This window comes from Cydia splendana, chromosome 14, assembly GCF_910591565.1.
Source record: "Cydia splendana chromosome 14, ilCydSple1.2, whole genome shotgun sequence".
Lineage (NCBI taxonomy): Eukaryota > Metazoa > Arthropoda > Insecta > Lepidoptera > Tortricidae > Cydia > Cydia splendana.
Window position 1 is genome coordinate 11,835,685 of NC_085973.1, and position 24,987 is coordinate 11,860,671.

The following is a 24,987-nucleotide window of genomic DNA, read 5'->3' on the forward strand; positions in this document are numbered from 1 at the left end:
TACGACATCCACAATAATCATTATATGGACGATTACGTGGCATCGTACGAGACCGAGGATGAGCTGCTACGAGTATCACAACAAGTGCGAGACTCGCACGCGGAGGGCAGTTTTCATCTACGAGGCTACGCGAGCAACAGTACGCGAATGCTGGCAAGCGTCGAGCACGAACTACACGCAGCGCAAGGACCGACGCATCTGGGCGAAGGTCAACCCACAGTTCTAGGCATGACGTGGGACCCTAGGACGGACACTCTGGGCTACAACACGAAAATGCTGCGAGTTCCCGAGGCTGTGAAGACGCAAGAACGGCCGCCGACAAAAAGGGAACTTCTCAGCGCGATAATGTCCATATACGACCCCATGGGACTTATCGCTCACTACGTCATCAGCGCTAAAATGATATTTCAGCGAGTTTGGACAAAAGGCACTACGTGGGACGCACCGCTACCAGATAAAGAAGCTGAAGACTTTTTTCAGTGGCAGAACGCACTGAAACACGTAGCGGCGCTACGCATACCTAGAAGGTATGAGTCACCGGGCGGAGCTACGAGATACACGTTACACGTTTTTACCGACGCGTCAACTGAAGCCTATTGCGCCGTGGCGTATTGGCGTATCGAGAACAAAGAAGATGTACGAGTCAGCCTAGCAGCGGGCAAAAGCAGAGTTTGCCCCCTGAAAGTATTGTCAGTACCACGACTAGAGCTTACAGCCGCAGTAATCGGAGTTCGATTGGCCGAGACGATTAAAAAGGAGCAACGATACAACGTCAAGAAAATTATCTACTGGACGGACTCTCGAGTATTGCTAGGATGGATCAAAGACGACGCAAGAAACTACAAGCCGTTCGTGTCGCACCGTTTGGCTGAAATAGCTGAAAAATCGGACCGGCGGGCGTGGATGTACGTGCCAACCGACGTGAACCCCGCAGACCACGCTACGAGAGGGAAGCCGGCGAGGAAAATCACCGCTCACGACGAATGGTACAAAGGACCGTCATTTCTTCACCGACCAGAAGTGGAGTGGCCGAGTCAAGAAATAGGCAGACCGACTGAAGACCTTCCTGAAAGGAAAAGCGGAGTCACAGTAGAGACTACGTTATCTACTACTACGTCAAAGTCAGATCCGTCGAGCGTGCTACCTGACATACGACGCTTCAGTAATTACGATAGGCTAATGAATTCGACGGCCTACGTTCTACTTTTCATAGATAAGATGAAAAATAAGAACAAGACGCTGCAGCTGCAAGTGAACCACATAAAGCGAGCCGAGCATATGTGGCTACAGAATAGCCAACGAAGAAGTTTCCCGGACGAGCTGCGCACTCTAAGCGCAGGACGCGATTTGGACAAGAAATCGCGAATATACAATCTAGCACCCGAGCTGTGCGACGACGGCGTGCTGCGAATGAAGACGAGGTTAGGAAACGCTCCAGTGTTGTACACATCGGTACGACCCGTAATATTAGACGGCAAGGACTCATTTACCAGACTAATGGTCCAACGCGCACACAGGCGAATGGTGCACATTCATAACGAGGCAGTGGTAAATCAGCTACGACAACATTACTGGATATTACAACTGCGACCTACTGTGAAAGCTGTAGCGCGAGACTGCGCGCTGTGTAAGCTACGTCGAGCTTCACCGCGAGCGCAGCCCCTTGGCGATCTACCACCCGAGCGGCTACAGGCTTACCAGAGGCCATTCACCTACACCGCGCAAGACTACCTCGGGCCTATGTACGTGACCATAGGACGACGACGAGAGAAACGCTGGGTGTGTCTGTACACATGCCTAGTAACTCGGGCTATTCACCTCGAAACTGTACATAGCCTGTCTACGGATAGCGCTCTACTGGCGCTAAGGCGCTTCGCCGCACGAAGAGGATGGCCGAGCGTTATGTATAGCGATAACGCAACCTGCTTCAAGGCGGCATCGAACGAGCTGCGCGAGGCCTACAGGCAATGGCTTCCGCAATTGCAACACTACGGCGTGCAGCGACGAATGGATTGGAAATTCATTCCCCCCGGCAACCCATCTGCAGGCGGAGCTTGGGAGCGAATGGTACGCACCGTGAAGACAGCGATGCTCTATACCTTCAACACTAGAGCACCGAAAACCGAAGTGTTCGAGACTCTACTGGCAGAGATCGAGAATATCGTTAACAGAAGGCCGTTAACACACGTGAACGTCGACCCAGAGAGCGAAGAAAGTCTCACACCTGCGCACTTTCTTCTACTTCATAACGCTAACTTACCTATGATTGGCGCTTACGAGGAAAACGACAAGCGACAATGGAGGGCTGCCCAGGCGCTAGCAGACCACTTCTGGCGGCGCTGGACCAAGGAGTACTTTCCACTGCTGGCACCACGCAAATCATCCGACGACGGAGGGCGACAGATCCAGCCGGGAGATGTTGTCATCATTTCTGAACCCAACGGACCACGCAGCGTGTGGCCTAAAGGAGTCGTCGAGACCGTCTATCATGGACCCGACGGGAGGGTTCGCTCCGCAGACGTCAGAACGAGGCACGGGACGCTACGCAGGCCGAGCTGCAAGCTGGCGGTCATCGCGTCGCAACCCATGCACCAGGAGTCTTCGACTGCGGGGACAAAATGTTAGCGACGCTACGACAAGACGCGGATAATTATAAGTTAGATTAAGATCAAATTCGATTAAGACTGTATTCTCAATAAAGATTTATTTGATAGGTAGGGAAAACCGCGATTAGATTGTCAGTAGTCATAAGTATTCAAAATATCCGTTATTTAACTCGTAGGTTCGTAATAAGTTTTAGGTCACCCAGTAAGTTAGGAAAAAAACATGGTTAAACCTATTTCCCAATTCCCAAGTAATCACTATAAACTTAGTAAAATAATGTAGGCTCTGTCATTGGTTAACCAAAGAAAGGCGGATCAAGACAAGGAAGTCTCAATATGAAAGGGACAGAATGACCGCTTCTCATTGGTCGGCCAAATTCGAGCTCAGCGCTCCGATACAGCGTAATTTTCACTTAGAAACATACACGTTTCATTAATTAATTCGTAACCTGTTAAAGTTACATCATAACAATATTTGTAGATATTATAGGTCGTTAGCCTAGTCACCTAGTTAGATAAGAATCATAAGGCAGTCACAGGTAGACAAAGGCCTGCGAGTCGGCAAAAGGGCCATAAACCATCCATTGTATTCATTTCGGCCGCTTTCCTATCTATTGTAAGCCAAGTCGTAAGGACTAGTGAACTTGTTATCGTTTGTTTTTATAACTAATGAACGTAGTTAACTATTTGTAATAGTTTTAAGTCAGTAATTAATCGGATGTATGTAATATGAGTCGCAGAACGATAGCGGGATAATGAAAATTCACCCGAAAATGACCGTATGACGTAAGCGACCAATCACAGGCCGATTAATTCCGCGAATTAAGACATGATTTTATCTCCCTATCGTAGGTGACTCTCTTTCTTGATTTTTCGTATAAAAGTAAGACGGAACCGCTTCGGATCGTACAGTACACCAGGAGCAGCCGAAAAGGAAAAACCAAAAGGAAGAAAACCAAAGGAAGAAAACCAAGGAAGACCTGAGGGATCCGAAGCTGTACCGCCTAATCGTTGTAGGAGTATTTTTATATTTGTACCGCGTAATAAAAGTCAGTTTTTTTTAAATCGTGTAGTTTATTCTTTATCGCGAGGCGGTTGAAGATATTCGTCGAGGGCTTCGCACATGGGCATCTAGTAGGCTGGGGCGACTGCGGTTTCGAGCGAGGCGCCAGTAGACCAGTTACCTTCTCCAACTGCTATCGTCGGCTATATTGGGCGTTGAGAGTTCAATACCTTTGGACCACTCTTCTTTAAAATCTGGACTTTGAACCCTCAGTATACTACTACTAAGGAGGTATCGATATAATTTTTAATCATACTAAATATTTGTATAATATACAGATATTTAGTACATATTATGTTAAATTGAAAAAAGGACTAAATTTAAAAAAATACTTCTTCGTATGTCATGATTTGAAGTTCATTAAAACAACCCATCTAAGGGCTGAATTTAGAAGCGTACGTAGCACTTGCACAGTACGCGCAGTTAGATGGACATTAAAGAAGCCAGCTCACACTGCCAATGTGTATTTGATATAGTTTTGAAATATAAAGTTCACATTTGAGAATAAAGCTTCAGTTTAATGTTGACATTTTGATTGGTATCAGTATTGATGTTATGGGACATTATTGCAGTAGAGTCGTGCATTGCGCATCTATGTAGATATCGCGGGCCGATATCGCAAGTTATTGTGTAGGAAAGTTTGTTCGATAACGAGCTTTCTACGGGAGGCGAAGTGGCCGCTTGTTACACTGTTACAGATCCTTTTGACTCTATTAGTCAAGCTGTTAAGTTTAGCGAATTTATTATTAGTATATCTAGTCCACCATCTCAGGCGGAGTTGCTGGGATGAGCTGGAAGTACATCTCAACGACTGATGGCCTAAGATTGTCCAAAACCGAGACGGATGGAGATCGATGGGAAAGGCTTTGCCGAGCAGTAGGGCACTATAATGTTATACACAATCTTTTAAATAATTATTTATATCTTATGTGCAGTATTTTAGCAACTGTAACTACCAACTGTTTGGCAAGAAAACATGCAGGTAAGTAGAATCATTTATGACTCATTATTACAACAATTACCTAATATCAGTACTGAAATAATCAAGAATGAAATTGCAGCTGTCAAGAATGATCAAAAAAATAAAAAAGTCTTATTTAAGTATATATCCTAGCATCCAATATGTTACCCAAAATCAGACTTTTTGATTGAACTTCATAGTTATTTGAAGATATTGGAATAAGATAATTACTTATATATACACTACATCATGTCATAACATTCACGAAAAACAAAAATATTATGGACCTTCCATACCATTCATTTATTGTTAAATTATTTAGACTGTTCAGTGGAACAGGCCTGTTACCAATGACCTTTTATTTATGTAGACGTGTGACGTTCATAGTTGACAAAATTAAAAATTGATCCAACGATTTTGACAGCTTGACAGGTTGGCGTCACCCATACGCCTAACTAAATATAGGTTCCGGAACCTATATTTAATGGCTCACAATCGTGCGCCTGGTACCATATCTACCTCAATTTACTTACATCTATGCCTGTTACCCATGTTAGAATAGCAATTATTAAATATCAGTACGAATCGTTCTAAACGTCGGATCTCCGGCAACAGATTGACGTCAAGTCAGATCTATTAAAAGTTTCCGAGTCGATGACGCGTTCGATTTCGAATCGCCCCTCGGCGCAAATAAAAATATATTTTCAAATAAAACTTGTATTATTAGAAAAAGTTTCAATTTTGATTTGGCATAAGGTTAGGTGGGGTAAGAGAAACTATGGGGCAAGGGGGACACTTGCAGGGAAAATAAACAGTAAGAGACACTTGAAAATATTAAAAATTAAATTAATTATGATCTTAATATATAATTAGCTTATAACTTAAAATTACTTAGTAGGTACGCTGATGAAGGGCTTTCCTCATACGATTTCTCCTACCTAACCCACCTTACATAAATTATTCAGCGCGTAACTTGCAATCTGTAATAGTTATTTTAGTATTACATAGGTATATACGATTTCTACCGATTTTTTTTACTTTTTAGGCTCGTGTCGTGTACTGAAGAATAATATTCATATCACTTTTCTAGTTTTTTCTTACGAAACCTTTACCTTTAAAGCAATACTATAAAGATTTTTTTTAATCACACGTCGAGAAGTCTGTCGAACTGAATCTTCTAACTACTAACAAGACATAATTTCTAAATTCATATCATGTTATGTGAAACATACTTTTACAACGAAATACTTATCTTGTTCTTTATAACAACCATTAATTACCTAAGATTTGTTACACTCATAATTTTCCAATTTTCGCAACCTATAAATCATTCTTGAAACTTTATTGCAATTCAGGTATTTAGTGCCAACGTTCTCCGCTCTACGTAAAAAGTAGGCCACAGCAGTTTAAACCAGATTCTAGCCAAATAAAACCAAAAACTTTAGCGGCTGGGAGTTGCCTAATTTTGTTAGCAGTGTTGGATTGCTTTTAAATTGCGTCGTAAGTAATCGTCCCATTGGACGTAATTAGTTCAATTAATTACTGCCATTACACCGGGTGGACCGTCGATAAACATAGATTTCGCGGGTGGAAACCGATATTTGCTTAACTTAAGGACCAATCAGCATTTGTACAGTTGAAAGCGTTTAATGGACCATCCACATCCGCGTTTGATATATATTTCTACATAAAGACTTGTAAAGCGGCAATCTAACAGCGCTTATTTGTGGCTTTCCATTACCAGAAGGGTCCTTATGCTTCAAGTACAATAAAGTCCTTCCCATCTGAAATTCCAAGGAAAATTCTGATAAAAAGGTCCTAATTGCACATGAAGCATTAGGACCCATCTCTGATGGAAAGCCACATTTGTTTCGAAAGAACCAAATGAAATTTCATGTAGGTATCTATTAAAATGAAAAATCTTTATCTGATTACGTATTCTCTATAAAATGCTCTATGGCATAATGAAAAACAATTATATTAAACCTATAAAAATATCCAAAAACTTTTACATGAAGGCTTTATGTCACGACGTGGAGCCTTAACGAGCGTTGCAGCGAACATAAATAAAGCAACAAATTGAAAGAGAGTTTTATTGAAGAGTCCGATAATTGCGCATGAATGTTTAAATTAATGAATTTCGCGGATTCGACAAGAGTCCTATTCAGAAACTAAAGTTCAGCACAAATGTGACACTATTAATCTCTCTAGGTCTCTACAAACCACATCAATATCGCATGCGATTTTTCCTACATGCCATGTCATCGATTGATGGATTTTTTGCTAATGTTGCTCTGCAATGTAGTCGGCAATGTCTGTGGCAATGTATTCAAAATCGCATGCATTTGATGTCCGATCCATCCGATTTGATGTCATAGGACATCGGTGTCCTCTGTAGATCTTAGTTATTAGAGGATCAGTATCGTTTAAGGTAATTTCATCAAGCAATCACCTAATGCCAAATCACGCAATGCCGGACAACGTGTATTACTTTTACAAATAGAATAGAAAATAAAACGAATTCTAAAAACAAAACTAAATACATTAATATAATTATGTATTGTGTATGTAACAAGCACTCATTGATTTTGTCAAATGTATAATGTCTAAGACAATTTTGTATTTCAAATTAGATGAAACGTTTTACACACTACTAGCGCCATTAGAAAGCACGCGAATACTTAATACATTTTTAATATCATTTCGGCAGATCAAGTACAATCCAGAATAAAGACAACGCGATCGACAGAATCACCCAACGTTCTTAATTAATGTGAACAAGAACAAACGTTTTGCTACCCATTCCCTATAGGGAATATACGACTTAGCCGTTTTTACTGCTTCAATTTACTTTAATTGCCATTTTAAGTGATTAAGTACTTCATTAAGCGAGAACGTTTGATTTAAATTAAAAGTTGTAAATTGTTTGATGTGGTAATAAAACAGTAGACGGGTTGGTTTAATGTTATGATTTTAATAATTTATGGATAACAAACCGAAGCAATTTTCTACAAAAAAAAATCGAAACATCGTTTGATCTTTCGATATAAAATATCAGTTTTTTTTTTTTTTCACATTTTGAAATCATTTATTTACATACAATATATATACAGTGGTACTACTAAACGAAATTAATAACTAGCTTAAATCTAAAATAGGCCCTTGAGGCATTGTACCAAGGATGCTGGCGGCATTTCCTCGCTGTATCGCAATGCTGATACGTTGTGCGAGGTAGCCGCCAGCTCTTCGGTCACCAGTTACGTCAACCAGACGCTTCGCGATTTCTGCGAACAACTTATGCGCGCTGGGACCCCATGGACCTAGAGTTTCAACACCAAATGGTACAAAATGGTACTCTCTACCGAGGCTCTTATATTTGTTACGTTTTAGAATTTCGGCGCTTTCCGCCGCTCCGCCCGCTTTTACAGTAGTCCGTTGGAGGTGGGACGGTGCCAGTGTGTCTACGCAGGTAGCATCCCACACCAACATCCGTCTTAAGCTCCAAGGAACTAAGGACACTCCATCGGGCCTCTTGCCATCATCTCTGATAATGCCAGTCGGCTCAAGAAGAGCAGGCACATTGATGGTGGCAAGAGACCGACGGACTATGTCATTAAGCGACAGTTTATCTAAATATATAAACGTGAAAGACCTGACTGACTGACTGACTGACTTAAATCAACGCACAGCCCAAACCGCTGGGACTAGAAAGTCCAAATTTGGCTACTAGATTCCTTATAAGGTCTAGGGGTGCACTAAGAAAGGATTTTTCAAAATTCATCCCCTAAAGGAGTGAAATGGGGGTCCAAAGTTTGTATGGGGAAACAAGATTAGTTAGACTATTTTATTCCAAATTTCACAGGAGTATTCCTAAAGATAAATAAGTAAACACGTGTTTCAGGTTTTTTGAAAATTGAACCCCTAAGAGGGGGAAAAGTCCCCAATAGGGTTGATATCTCAAAATATCAATATGGGTATCGTTTTCATAGTATTTTGAGACGCTAATAACAAAAATGGCATCAAAATTAAAATTAACGTAGCCGAAGTGAACAATCATCCCCTGGTGGGGGTGCAATGGGGTTGAAATTTCAAAATATCAATATGGGTATCATTTCCATGGTTTTGCGGGATTAGTTAGACTATTTTATTCCAAATTTCACAGGAGTATTCCTAAAGATAAATGAGTAAACACGTGTTTCAGGTTTTTTGAAAATTGAACCCCTAAGAGGGGAAATAGTCCCCAATAGGGTTGATATCTCAAAATATCAATATAGGTATCGTTTTCATTGTATTTTGAGACGCTAATAACAAATATGGCATCAAAATTAAAATTAACGTAGCCGAAGTGAACAATCATCCCCTGATGGGGGTGCAATGGGGTTGAAATTTCAAAATATAAATATGGGTATCATTTCCATGGTTTTGTGGGACGCTAATTACAAAAATTACAAAAATGGGATCAAAATTAAAATATAACGTAGCCGACGTGAACTATGGCCCCTGGTGGGGAATGCTAATTACGAAGATAGCGTAGACGGTTGTAACATACACGCTGATTTACAGCCACACGTGATCCAGACTTTTGAGAATGCAATCCCTTAAAGTAAATTTTTTGAGCTACAAAATTATAAGATTACAAATACCTTCTCTTAAATAATTATATAATCTAAATATATAAACGTGAAAGACCTGACTGACCGACTTAAATCAACGCACAGCCCAAACCGCTGGGACTAGAAAGTCCAAATTTGGCAACTAGATTCCTTATAAGGTCTAGGTGTCCACTAAGAAAGAATGTTTCAATATTCATCCCCTAAAGGAGTGAAATGGGGGTCCAAAGTTTGTATGGGGAAACAAGATAAGTTAGACTATTTTATTCCAAAATTTCACAGGAGTATTCCTAAAGATAAATGAGTAAACACGTGTTTCAGGTTTTTTGAAAATTGAGCCCCTAAGAGGGGGAAAAGTCCCCAATAGGGTTGATATCTCAAAATATCAATATGGGTATCGTTTTCATAGTATTTTGAGCCGCTAATAACAAAAATGGCATCAAAATTAAAATTAACGTAGCCGAAGTGAACAATCATCCCCCTGGTGGGGGTGCAATGGGGTTGAAATTTCAAAATTTCAATATGGGTATCATTTCCATGGTTTTGTGGGACGCTAATTACAAATATTACAAAAATGGGATCAAAATTAAAATATAACGTAGCCGACGTGAACTATGGCCCCTGGTGGGGAATGCTAATTACGAAGATAGCATAGACGGTTGTAACATACACGCTGATTTACAGCCACACGTGATCCAGACTTTTGAGAATTCAATCCCTTAAAATAAATTTTTTGAGCTACAAAATTATAAAATTACAAATATATACCTTCTAATAATTGAACAGTACACAAACATCGTTTTTAAAATAATTATCATCTTAAACGGTTTGTTTACATTCAAAATACCTAAAACCATTAAAGTACATAGATTATTAAAAAACTCTCCTGCGCGTGCGAAGCCGCGGGCAAAAGCTAGTACTTTCATATTTTTGCATATGAAGTACTGTCGTGGGATTTGGGATTTAACATTTGGAATTATTTAATTTAATATGTATAATTTTGAAAAAAATATATTAATATTAATACGCCATAAAATAATTCTTCCAAAACATTAAGATAAAAAATATTCGGCCTCAAAGCTTATGATACACATACTTAGTGCCAAATAGCTCTAGGGCCTTCATATAGCCCCACGAGGGTATATGAATTGCGAAAATTGTTGGAAAACAATTTCCAAACCAAACAGCGCTCACAATCTCGCACTAACAAAACGTTGACCAGAGCACAGCATGTGCGGACCGAAATTCCCTAAAATTAAAAATGATAGCGTTAAAAATATTTAGTAAAGCGTATGAAAATCAGGTTGGGTGGGGTAAAAGAAAATCCAATCAACAAAGCCATATTTTTGTTAACAATGTTTCTATTATTAAATAGTATTTCACTCCGTTGTTTGGCATTTCGACTCATAAAATTAAGAAAAACTATTGAACGAGTTTTTAAATGCTTAAATACGTATGTATTTATTACCATGTCTTCAACTTGAAATTAACAATGCAACTCCAAAACCTGACACATTATGGACTGGTTTCCAGCTGCATCGCGTATGGCAACTGTGCAGTCAGCCTAGTTTTCACGTCAGTTACAGCTGTGATATCGGTAGCCCGTAACAGCCCCCTATAACTTAGCTTAGCTGCTAGCTTACCCCATCTATTATAAGTGTGATCCAAAATAACCGTCATTTTTCATTTCAGCATCATCATAGGCCTTTTCGTCTATTGCAGACGATTTATGGTGTAACACCGGAGGAACACCGTTTTTAGTGGCTGAATAGACCGATGCGAGACCGACATGGTCTACCACAGGTCTGACAAGAGAAGTTTGCGGAAACCGGTCCTGAGACCCCTTGTCGTCGTTTTTGCCTGTTGTTAGCGAGAGCGGCGAACCAGGTCTCATCACAAAACTTGCGACCCTCCACAACACGTTTGCGCCATTCCGTCCGCCGTTCTGCGAGACTCTCCCGCTCATTTTAGTACATCTTAAAGGTAGTCCTCATAGACTGGAGTATAGTCTGTCGGACTTGGATCGCGTCAGCTGGACGACATTAGTCAGACGATGCGAGCGAATTTAATAAAAGCCTTATCGCCCGCCCGTCGGACCATTGCTATCTCGTTTTTGTAACGCTCTAGATAACATTTCAAATGTGAATTTGGCGCCTTTTATTATAACAGCATTTGTTTTGTAAGAGACCATGAAGAAGGATTTATTTTATGTAAGGCCCAGACATTACAATATTAAACTCGCGCACTTTGGATCCCATACTGTTATAGTGTAGGTATGTACTATATAGTTAGGTACTGTACAGGTACAGTATTTAGGTACCTACATACAGTACCTATATGTACGGGGAGATTTAAATGCTGTAAGTACCTACTGTAAGTATATTACCCCGGCGCGTGGTCAAGGATTTTATGTCATCTAAATGAAATAAAATCCGCAGAACTAAGCACTTGTTAACACGCTTCCATAAATCTTCATTCATACTTCACGCTTGCATAAAGAACATTAGTAATTACTCGAAAATACGTTCAAGAATAAAATTACTAACGCACAATTACAAAATAATAATGAGGTATCTCGTTACACGAACTAGACACCCTACAAGTACACTTGTTAAATAGGAGGTATCATACACTACTTATTTTAAAATTAAATGATTATCTCCAGAAGGAAAACGAGGCCACACTTTGCAATTGATTACGCAATTCCCGCACTGTGCGTACAGTATTTGGAAGTGACAAGATTTAATTGTAAAAGCCATTGGTTTTTTTAAATATGTCAAGAAAAATTGGGTAAATGTTGAACAGATTTAAAAAAACAACAAAAAAATACTCCGTCTGTTACAATAGTAATTAATAAGTTAGGAACGTTTTTGGTTGTTTTTCTTTAAAAGCACGAAACAAAATTGTAAGAAGGAAAAGCAGAAAGAAAGAGAAAAAAAACAACACAAAATAAAAAAAGCGTTTAAATGCAACTAATGCGTACGGAGCGTAAATGTACAAAAAAAACAGATTTAGTTAAAATTAAAAAACACACCCTAATATGGCCGACTGTACTAATGAAAAGACTACTGATAACGGTTGCAATTAAAAAATTGCCAAAGAAGTAACAAAAAAAATAATTCAACAAATGCGGCTGACTATACAGTGCGTACGATACAAAGAGATTGCAAACAAATTTACAACAATACACTACTCCGTACACTGTAGCTGCTGGCAACCAAAAAATAAAAAGAGGAAAAAAAACGTTTCACAAAAAATAAAAAAACCAAAACACCACACAAACACACAAACCACAGATACCCACTCAGAGCAAAATCAGACCCTATTTAAAAAAACCACGGTGAGGCGCCAGTGCTACGGGTAGGCGGAGAGGAAATTAAACAAAGAGTTAAGAAAAGTAACTAATTTTATTCTCCGCCGCAAGCACACGAATAGGTCGTAGGGTAGGGTTCAAGGCCGGTACTGATTTTGCTCCGAGGACAGTTCCACCACGCAAGTACTCCCCTGAAGCTGCCGGAGCCACTGCGGGTTAGGAGACGGACGAGCTGAGGGACGTCAGCTGGGGCCGCTCAGGAACTGCCGGCTGGTCTTCACGGCTAGCTCAGTCGGTAGAGCATGAGACTCTTAATCTCAGGGTCGTGGGTTCGAGCCCCACGTTGGGCGCCAGTGCTACGGGTAGGCGGTGAGAATAAATAAAACTGTAGTTTTTAAAATAACGAACTAAATTTATTCTCCCTTAACTTCCGCCGCAAGCACACGATTACGTCGTAGGGTAGGGTACATTCTAGGCCGGTACTGATTTTGCTCCGAGGACAGTTCCACCACGCAAGTACTCCCCTGAAGCTGCCGGAGCCACTGCGGGTTGGGAGATGGACGAGCTGAGGGACGTCAGCTGGGGCCGCTCTTGAACTGCCGGGCTGTCTTCACGGCTACGGTTCTAGCCGTAACTAGGCTCCCCAAAGGGGATTTAAAACACTAAAAAATGATTCCATTTGCACTAAATGAGTGCAGAGGGGCTACCGCAAAAATCGAAGTTCGCAAATTGCGGGCATTTTTCTCTGTCACTCTAATTACGCCTTCATTGGAGTAAAAGAGACAGATCCCCGCAATTTGCGAATTTCGGTTTTCGCGGTAGCGCCGCAGGAACGGAATGAATAAATACAATCGAACAAATTAATTCGGCAACAGATGGGAAGGAACAGTTTTGTAAAAATAATATTAAAGTGTTACAAGTTATTTATCAATCTAATTTAATTTTATAAATGTAACCTAGGTTACGTAACGTATCTACGTTACAATATACAGGAGCATTTCTATAAAGAATTGTATATTCTGATAAGTAGGTACTTATTAAAATGAGGGTATTCAAATGGGGTTTTTAGGAGGAAAAAGAAATAAGTACGTTTATTCTTTAACATTTTGAAATTATATCTGAAAAAGTCCGTAAATTCTAAGACAATCGAAATATTTAAATACTGTTAAGTGTGAAGTCTCCAAAATCGATTTAAAGTTTTCTAAGATCTCTTAGAACTAAATCTGTTATAGTTTCTGATATTTTACTGCACAAGGATTTAATTTCAACTACGCCTATGTAGTACTCAAAGCCATTGGCACCAATCAGCTCGTTTGTAAAATGTTTATGAAATCAGCCTAGTTTTTTACAATTTACTTGTATACGCAGGATTAATAAGCATCAAAAACTCTTCGATAGCCTTCTGAATACTTTATTTATTTATAGAGCATAATTGACATCAGTAGGCAATTACTGTATATTATTTAATATTATTCTATAGTGCCTGCGTTGTCGCCGTGGAGTCATTAGTATTCAAAATGTAAATTGCTGGCTCTTAGGGCAATGCACCCGTCTCAGATCTTGCTTTCCCAGAAATAATTTCATTAACATCTGCATACTCGCGTGTACCAAGTTAAATTCCTTCCGAGGTGCCAAGAAACTTGAAAAATATGTGCATTACGTATGTGTACAAAGGAAAATATAAACCCAGGAATTCACAAACTCCGTCTTAGTGTCACTTGCAGTTTGTTTTTAACTATAAAGAACTACGCTTTTTGATTAAAATCCATCTACAAATTCATATTTTGTATCCAAGTACATATATGTATGTATATCCACCGTGAACCCCAGCAATATTGTCGAATTGGGGGGACTCGTCGTATTGTCGCAATTAAAATCATTTAAATAGATAATCGAATCACTCTACACTTTGAGTTTGTAAATATTTACGTAGACATAATGGAAACCCCAAAACAAAACAGTTGTTCTTGACGCGCGACGCCAAACGTAAAAATGGAGGCGGATGGAAACACTCGGGACACCATTTTGTACTAAGTATCCCGAGCACAGTAATTTAGCCGTCATAAATTCAGAGCACCCCGTATATTTTAAAGTCAGCAGTTAAACAATTACAAGTTTCCAAGTACCTACATAAATATCGGTTAAAATTCTCGTGCAAGTAATTTAATATTTAAATTAGTATAACCAAAAGAGATGTTTTCTGTATAGTGAAAAACGGTTATTTAATATTTTATAATGAATTACTGAGGCCGTGGTTGATTGCAATTAACTTGCTGCCTGTGATGCTTTATTAATATCAATCTTCGCACACAAAGAGCTTACATGCGACACGCGACCTAATTACGAATCACGGGGGGAAATTATTGATATTGCTTTATCAAATGTGCCGTTTTTAATAAAAAGGTAACGTCAAACTCAAAGGTAACTCTTCTCTGTGTCTGTCAGAAAAAAAACAATACAAACTAATTCAGCAAAATAAAGTTAGACCAAGAAAAGTCTGCAGCGATTTTGATAGCCCATGCAGTGCAAGTGTTATTGACACGTCATAATTTCATAGTAGTTAACGTTTAAAATGACACTTGCATTGCGTGCGCTATCAAAATCGCTGCAGACTTTTCTCGGTCTAACTCTAGTTCCGTTTGTTAAAGCAGAAGCGCTTTCTACATAGATTTTCGTACATTGACCTGCCTGTTGCTATCTCTATTGCACGCCCATAATTATTTTGTTGTCCCACCCGTGATGCCGGTTGTCAATGTCACTGTGCGAACTTCACAGCATGTACGAAAATCTTCTATAGCAGTTTTCTTTCAACCGTTTTTTCAACATTATCAAAGATTTTTATCTTAGGTCAGCGCAAAACTATTTGACAATATTTACAAGTATCATTATCAAAAATGTAAAATTATTAAAAACAGAATCGACCAAGAAGAAGAACATGGAGCTAGAGAGAGGATCTACCCTTACGTCGACGTAGTTGCTTCTTGGGCATATATTTTTACAATGTATTTTTACAATGTTCTAGGAGCAACCAGGTATGTTAACACTAGACACTGCAAGTGCCTCACCTACCCTGATTGAATTAACTTAAGTGCATTTGCACTCAATTTTAACGTTATCGAGCGTTACTTGTAGACTCTCGCTTAGTAATTACATTAGGCACAAATATGATACCTACACATACATACATACATACAAGCGAGATTTTTCAAGTACATTAAGAACAATATCATACGCTCGACTTTTGGGATGCTCGTGAAATTTGGTAGTGATACCCACGTTGCATGCTGAATTATTTTATAATGAAAAATAAAGACCGTAAATTTTGAATGTACCATACTTATTAAAGTTAGGACCGATTCATTAGGACCCATTACTATATAACAACCCGTTTAATATAATTATGTGGTCGTATTTCGACACATACATGGTATAATAATATACTCCGCCTGGTACTCCATTCCCGTCTTTTCTAGGTCACCTAACTGACACGGGCCTACGTCATCATGCGACAGCGCTATATGATAATATGCGATAGCGCTATATATAGCGGCCATGTTGTTGTGACGTAGGCCCGTGTCACTCTGGGAATGGAAGACCATGTTTTATTAGACTATGCACATACTTACAGTACAAGCTTATATACTTACTCAAGGCACAAAAAAGCTCTGCGTCACCTATTTTATTATTACTAAGAAAACAATAAAAATATAGTGATAGTCGCCTGCAAATAAATTATTGTCACAATTTTTATACACCTACCTATATTCTTGTAATTTCCTAATTACCTTTCCCGGGCTCGTATATTGTAACCAAGCCAAACGAACCACAAAAGAAAACATAGTTAATCATAGCTGCTCGTGTCACAATAATGGTGTTACAGGAAATTAGTACGCCGACCTATTCTGTACCCGAACGAACGATATCAAGAAAAAAGATGAGAAAAAAGAGACTAGTTTTGCTTAAAGCTAGTGCCTAGGACAATGCCTAGGAGAAACATACATAAAACAATAAAAGAAAATACGGCCGAATTGGTAACCTCCTTTTTAGAAGTCGGTTAAAAAGTAGCGACCCCAGGTCCGGCGTATACCCTCGTGCCGCACACCAGGCCATCATACAAAATAATAGCCAAGGAAGTTAGCATCTTGTTGCATTTTCAATTAGGTTGAATTTCATTTGTTCGAAATTTTACGAGACAAATGAAATGCTACCTACTTTGTTTTTAATTAAGGTTGACATTCCATCGAAACTAAGTGTAGGTACATCCTAATGTACATTGGGTGGCACGAGGATACTTAGTGCAGCAACGCCAGCAGCATAATTGGAACATTTATGCAGTATCGGTCGGCATAACATTTTGCTTGCTTGCTTCCCATAACATAGTAGTATGCATATTTTATGATGTCTCTGTCAATGCACAGTCTCGTTATAACAGAACTCGACTCAAAGGAATTTGAGGATTTAGCACCATACGGAAAAACGTAATCCAGAAAAAATCGTCCATCGAATGCACACGCCGATCAAAAAATTTAAAATGTATCGGAATGACAGATACGAACGAATACTCACCATAGATTACTTCTATACGAGTAGATACCCTTTTCGTTTGTCGTTAACGTTTGACGGTTTTCGTTTTGAGTAGGTGCGCCTCGCCTAAAGGGGCCCACATATTACCAGTTCGCCGGACGATATCAGCCTGTCAGTTGTTCGGAACTGTCACCTTTTGCGATTAACTGACAGGCCTTCCGTCGAACTGGTAATCTGTGGGCCCCTTAACACCTATATTCTAGTATTATATAACCTTATTTCTAAACTATAATATTACGGCATTTTTAGAGACAGGCAACCCGCTCCAGTTGTGTTGCCAACTCATCACGGCGCTATACCCCAGTATCTAGACCACGTCCTTGGCAGACATGCGAACCTCTAATCGATGATCTTCGGAGATCAAGCGATACCGGTGTTCTCTTATTACATGTTGTGCACAAGCGTGTTTTAAATCGACGGTTTATTCCAAATGGTTTTATTTGACCTACTTACAAGAATGTATCTCTGTATACACGAGTTTGTTTTATTTAACCAGACACAAGTAAAAAACAAAGGCTGTTAATTACCACAGATACTCGCGTCCCTTGTCAATGTTGCAGAACGTAGATGTAAGGTCTCAAGGGTAGAAATAAATTATTACTTATGTTACCTATTTAAGTAAAATACATGAAATAAACTAGTTAAATAAATAAATAAAATTTGTTTATTTCAGACCATACAGATCCATATTTTTGTTAGCTAACCAGAAAAACTTACATCCTATGTTAGTACTTACATAAAACTTATAACTATTTACTTCCTTAACATATACATAATGCGTGCAGAGAGGAACACGGGGCAAGATGGATTATTTAGCCCTGCCTATCACCACCTCTACCCAGTATTTTGTAAGGCGACAGTCCAGACGTTCGGACAACGTCCTCAGGAGGCTGTGACGCTATTCTTTTACGCCTAATGGCGTAAAAGTCATCCACTCGCGCCTCTGCAAACATGCCAGAGGCACTACAGTGCTTCGGCAGTTTCAACAGCATCCTCAGGACGTTGTTGTACTGAACTCTCAGCGTATTATAGGCGCTCTGCGTAAATGTTGCCCACAGACTGCACGTGTAAAAAGTTTGACAATATGCCCTAAAGAGCGTTAACTTTACTAGTGTGTTACAACGTGCAAATCTGCGGGCAACCATATTGCCCCTTACCGCCATAGCCCTCCTCTCACGCTCCAAATCCATATCGTCCTTCAGATCTCCGGTGAGCATATGCCCTAGATATCTGAAGCTGCCCACGACTTTTAGGGGTACTCCACCTAGCACGATCTTAGGCACAGTTAGCTCTGAGTTATACTTTGGAGCCTTAAAAATTAGTATTTCACTTTTGATTGAATTCTACCTAAGACCATGCTGATCAGCGTAACCCTCGCATATGGCAATCAACTTTTTCAACGCACCTACTGAGGGGCTCAGCAACGCCATGTCGTCCGCGTAACTTATTTTGTTAAAACAAGGTTCCCAAATATAGCATCCGACACGCTCATTGCTGAGCCCCCCAATAAGCTCGTTAACATAAAGGTTAAACAAGGTTGGAGATGTTAACCCTCCCTGCCTAACCCCACATAGTAGTTTGTATTCGTCTGAATACACCCCATCCCATCTCACCTGATTGACCTAATTGTTATACCAATATTTTAACAAAACTATGCATTCATTAGGTATTCCCGATTTGGCTAGTTTATCCCACAGTATGTGGTAAACAACCAGGTCAAAGGCCTTTGACAGGTCCAGGAAACACGCGTACACAGGCGTGTTTCTGTCCCTGTAGTACCTGACAGCTTGCTTAAGGCACAATATCGCCGCTTCAGTTGACAGCCTAGGCCTAAAACCGAATTGCGCGTCGTACAACTTTATATGGCTCTGTAGTTGTGCATTAAGCAAGCTGTAAATCACTTTAGCCATTATAGTAGCAAGTGAGATGGGTCGATAATTCGCAATATCAGAAAGGTCTCCCGTTCTGTTTTTCGCAAGCGGCACTACAACGGTGCGTGTGAGCTGGTCGGGAAGATACGCGTGCCTTGTACAAAGCGTAAAAAACATTGCCAGAACGCGTGGCACGTGTACACCGGCATACCTGAGGTGCTCAATACTGAGACCATCATACCCCGGAGACTTACCCCTCTGCATGTTTTTTATGATGGCTTCGACGTCTTTGGCCATAAAGGTTACAGTGGAGGGGGGGTTGCCGATAGTCCCAGCATCCAGCACCCCGGTCGTGTCCTTAATAAGTGGCCTTACTGCAAACGCACGCTTAAAATTATTAGCAATATGTTTTTTATCGCTTTCAGCGCCTACGCTCACAGGGATACCCGGTCTAGCACTAAACTTGTTTGTGTTTTTCCAGAAGGATTTGAAATCGTTTTTAGTCTGATTTGACGCCAGGATGTCGCTTTAAAGGGGGCGAAGCGGCGGAAAGCGCCGAAATATTAAAACGTAATAAATAGGTAAGGGAAAACCACCAATGATCGACACTTTTAGCCAGTGTTCGACATAAGTACTTTAGGTCAAAGTGACAGGAATGAATTTTGAATAAAGAAAAAAAATCGTTGTTCAAACTTAAACTATATTATTACTTTGACATAAGTGCCATGTCGAACATTGGTGCAGCGTCGATCATTGGTGCTTTTACCTTATAAGAGTCTCGGTAGTGGGTATCATTTTGTACCATTTGGGGTTGAAACGCAGAAATCGCGAAGCGTCTGGTTGACGTAACTGGTGACCGAAGAGCTGGCGGCTTCCTCGCACAACGTATCAGCATTGCGATATTTGCGGTACAACGAGGAAATGCCGCCAGCATCCTTGGTTCAATGCCTCATTGGCCTATTTTATATTTAAGCTAGTTATTAATTAGTCTAGTAGTACCACTGTATATATCTTTTATGTAAATAAATGCATTAAGAAGCGCTGGTGGCCTAGCGGTAAGAGCGTGCGACTTGCAATCCGGAGGTCGCGGGTTCAAACCCCGGCTCGTACCATCAATGAGTTTTTCGGAACTTATGTACAAACTATTTTAAAAGTAATCAAAAATTAAGCATGCAATAATTTGTATAAATTATAGCCACAAAAAATTATAAAATAAAAAATTTTTAACAAAAAAAATAACCGCCGAAAAAAAACTAAAAGGAAATAAAAAACCCGGCACTAACACGAAACGAGTCGACCAACAAAAACAATAGCACACTGAAAAGAAAAAAATAATTATTTTGTCTTCAATAACGCAAGTGAATACCTATGAACTATGTATATACATACTTCTGAAATCAATCACACAAATCTGCGTATTTATGTATTTACAATCTGTTATTTTTGGAGTCGGTGCAGGTGCTTCACTAAGGTGCTCAAGTTTGTTTGAGGCTGGCACCGACTCCAAAAATAACAGATTGTAAATATATAAATACGCAGATTTGTGTGATTGATTTCAGAAGTATGTATATACATAGTTCATAGGTATTCACTTGCGTTATTGAAGACAAAATAATTATTTTTTTCTTTTCAGTGTGCTATTGTTTTTGTTGGTCGACTCGTTTCGTGTTAGTGCCGGGTTTTTTATTTCCTTTTAGTTTTTTTTCGGCGGTTATTTTTTTTGTTAAAAAATTTTTATTTTACAATTTTTTGTGGCTATAATTTATACAAATTATTGCATGCTTAATTTTTGATTACTTTTAAAATAGCTACCTACCTTGCTATAGCTATTAACTGTTATATTAATAATCCTACTTTAACTATTATGTTCTGTAATATAAATAAATTACCCCTATTTTCCCACCCTTAGGGTAGGATTTTTTTCCAAATTTTTATTATTATTACGACTACTCTGTAAAAGGTTATGCGTGGTCATACGTTACAATCGGTGAGTGAAAAAATCAATCATCCCCTATTTTCCTACCCTTAAGGTTGGATTTTTTTTTCCAAATTTATATTGGACCAACTTCGGGGTATACCCTTTCCAATAAAAAAATAATTATCAAAATCGAACACCTCTGTAAAAAGTTATGCGTGGTCATACATAAAAAAAAAATATATACGCGTCGACTTGAGAACCTCCTCCGTTTTTTTTTTCGTCGGTTGAAAATATCATTTGATATTTACCAGTCGCTTTTTGGTGAAGGAAAACATCGTGAAGAAATCGGACTAATCCCAATAAGGCCTAGTTTCCCCTCTGGGTTGGAAGGTCAGATGGCAGTCGCTTTCGTTGAAACTAGTGCCTACGTCCAATCATTGGATTAGTTGTCAAGCGGACCCCAGGCTCCCATGAGCCGTGGCAAAATGACGGGATAACGCGAGGAAGAAGAACAGTGAATAAATGCTTTAAACTAGTTAAATACAATTTGAAAGCAAATCAAATTATATTATTATCTGATATGTTAGGTATATGGGCACTGAAGGCCTTGGTCACGTTTCGTATACGACATTACTTCAATTTATAGGTAAATACGCTTAACTAGTACTCTAGTAGGTATAAATACAGTGAAACCTGGTTAAGTGGGACCTGGATAAGTGAGAAACCTCTATAGCTGGGACTCATGATGCGGTCCCGACACTTTAGCACTGAATTACCTCTGTTAGTGAGATAAAACGAACCTCTATAACTGGGATTAGTTGTTGTGATTTTATAGTCACATTTACCTCTATAATTGAGACAGAGTGTGTATTTTACCTCTTTTACTGAGACTATATTTATAAGATTACATTTTCCTAATTGTTTTTTTAGAATTTTATACGAATTACCTCTGTATCTGAGATAACGTCAATCTATGACCTCTCTAACTTGGACTTTATTGATCTATTTCCGTATTCTTACTAACTCTTAGTCTATCCACAAATTCCGCATTTGCTTAATTGTGTCTAAACATCAGACATCGTCAAACATCAACATAAACAAATTTTCATTTAATAAATTTCTAAGACGCAATGAAGTCCGTATCAAATTTAATTGAAAAAATCCATCTTTTGGAAAATCATTCAAAATAAATTCAAAGAAATATTTAAACAGACTTAAAAAATATTTAGGGACAAGGATTACTTTACCTAACCATTTAAAGATAATTACAAAATACCTTATTAACCACCTCTATAACTGAGATATATCCTGTATTCTCACCTCTTTTAATGGGACCCTCTGTAAATGAGACAGAAATGTATTTGTACCTGGCTAACTGAGAGTCTGGGTAAGTGGAATACCTCTTTAAGTGAGACAAATCTGCTCGTCCCTTGAAGTCTCACTTATCCAGGTTTCACTGTAGTAAGTGGAACTTAAACATATTCTCCATTATACATTTAAACGCAATGACTTGCAAGTTATTAATATTCCCAGCGTTGCCGTAAACGTAACGTTTAGCAAGGATTATTTATTATTCTCGTGAGTTCCTCATAATTTTAAACTTATGAAGGGTTTGTTTCTTAACAGCTACCTACCTAAATGTTAATAGCCAATTTCGCTCTGAGTTCTACCTCGAAATTAAGAAAAAGTTATTTAGAACGTTTTTTTAATAAGTTATGTCGTAACAGACTTTTAAAGAAGTAAATTTGTTTGTAAGACGTGTAGGTAACTCTATATTTATTAAAAGAAACTTTTTGAGACCTATGCTTGGCCGAAAATTTATTAAATAGCTTGAACTACATAACATGCTTAGTGTAGGTACATATTAGGTATCACAATATCTTCTCATAGGTACATGAACTACACTGCCCGATTCGAACTTTAAGATAGGTAGGTACGTCAATTAATAGATCTGGAAACGATATGGATTAGATATGTCAGTGTCAAAAGTGACGTTTTTGTTTGAAGAAACGTCACATTTGACACTGAAATATATAATTCGTATCGTTTCTAGATCTATTAATTGACGTATCTCTAAGGAGTTCCAGAGATAGAAAACATTTTCATACAATGTAAGAAATCCAAGATATATTAAACACAAAGAGCGCATATCGAATGTAATCGGTCCCATACATACGAAGATTAGTAATAAAATCATTCCATTAAATGGGACGATTGGAGGGATTTGTAGGTACCCGTTATCCTACGGGACTCAAAAGGAAAAAAGGTCGAGTAATTTGTCTTTACTTGGAGGATTTATGTCGGGATCTCTAGCACCGAGTAGGCAGAGACACTGGCATTGCCGATTACGTGGCATGTGAGACTAAATACATTATGTGACTAGCCGATTTGTAACATTAAGTGCGACAGTCTCAGGGGATTAAGTGTGAGAGAATTGCGAAGGTATTACTGATATACTAGACTACGGCGGAGCTAGACAATTTAATATAGGTGTATCTGATACCTATATGTACAAATCTAGCCTTCGGATCCACCTTAGCGAAAAAATAATCGCGTAGTTTGCCTCACGTGATACGTAAAACACCAGTTATTAACCGTATAAACAAAAGAAACTCAATAATCTGATCCCAACTGCGATTCAAGTGTATCACGCAGCGATGTTCGCGCCTTGAAAAAAAAACTGCGAAGCTTATATTGTGCCGTCTTTATCTAACTCTCCTACTCGATCTGAAGAGAAATAAGAACAGAACACATGCGATATAAAGTGTGTGGATCAGTGTGTATCTCAGTGCGGCAACGGCGCGTCATTACGTCGCGCGGCGATTAACGTGGCCGCGGCACGCGAGCGTCTCGAATTAGATCCCTATATCGCATTATAGTAACGGTTATTACCGTTGAGTAATGTGGATGGAATAAAGAAAGGTTCTGGATCCCTGAACCTTTCGTAAGTCAAAGTAATATCTCGATATTTTTTGGGAAACGGTTGTTTTATACCCCACTGATGAAGAAGGGTGGAAAGAGTTTAATGTAGACATACGAACACAAAGACAGGTACAATTTTAAAATACAACGGAGAATGATGAACTTATCTCTTTAATGCTGGTATATTCTTTTTTGAGTCTTAACGAATTTCGACGTCTGAAGTAATATTACATTTATCTTAATTATATGTGCACATCATGCATCCGTGTAAGAAGTCTGCTTTCCAATTTATCTTTCAACGCAAGTAAAAAATATTTGTTTAATAGTAGCCCTGTACAGAGATTTATTTTTTGCGTTATGAAATAAATGTACATAGAATGTGATACGCTCACGACGCACGTAAATTAACGAGCATTTGACTATTAACCAAGCAGTAGAGTTAGACCAAGAAAGGTCTGCAGCGATTTTGATAGCTGACGCAGTGCAAGTTTTATTTTAAACGTCACTTCTATGAAATTATGACGTATAAATAACACTTGCCCTGCGTGGGCTATCAAAATCGCTGCAAACTTTTCTTGGTCTAACTCTAGCGTGTACCCACGCACCTGGTGCGGGCGAACTGACCTTAAATAAAAAAGAAAAATATACATATTGACTCAGGCTAGAATGGTCCGGATCCGGGCCGAGGCTTCCGACACTTTGTTTTCTATGACGGATGATCGGTGATCACGTGGTGCTTTCTACAGAAAACTGAAGTGTCGGACGCCTGGGCCCAGACCCGAACTGATTTAGCGCGAGTCAATTGAATCACCCTTAAAAGTATTATACAATTATTTATTATAATATAATCATCATATATATAAAATTGAAAAACCAGAACGGGATAAAAAACGAGGGAAGAAGCGAGATGGCGCCTTACAAATTTCTAAAAAAGTGTTTGACACGTTTCTCGAATACGACGCACGTATGATAAGAAAAAACTGTTCCAATCTATTATCTAAATATGAGAATAGAACTAGAGCACAATAACTATCGTTTTCGATGCGTATTTAATTTATAATAAGCATAATAAATTTTCATAACAATCTTCATTTTACGATTATCGGCTATTTTCGGCACCTCTCGGTTGGCTTCGTTTCGGT

The 24,987-nt window shown here is 39.1% G+C and overlaps 1 non-coding gene across 1 annotated transcript; it reads left to right on the forward strand.

Moving 5' to 3' along the window:
• Positions 1-12,823: 12,823 nt before the first annotated feature.
• Positions 12,824-12,900, forward strand: Trnak-cuu (transfer RNA lysine (anticodon CUU)). Its single transcript has one exon. It is a non-coding gene; the product is annotated as a tRNA-Lys (tRNA).
• The last annotated feature ends 12,087 nt before the right edge of the window (positions 12,901-24,987 follow it).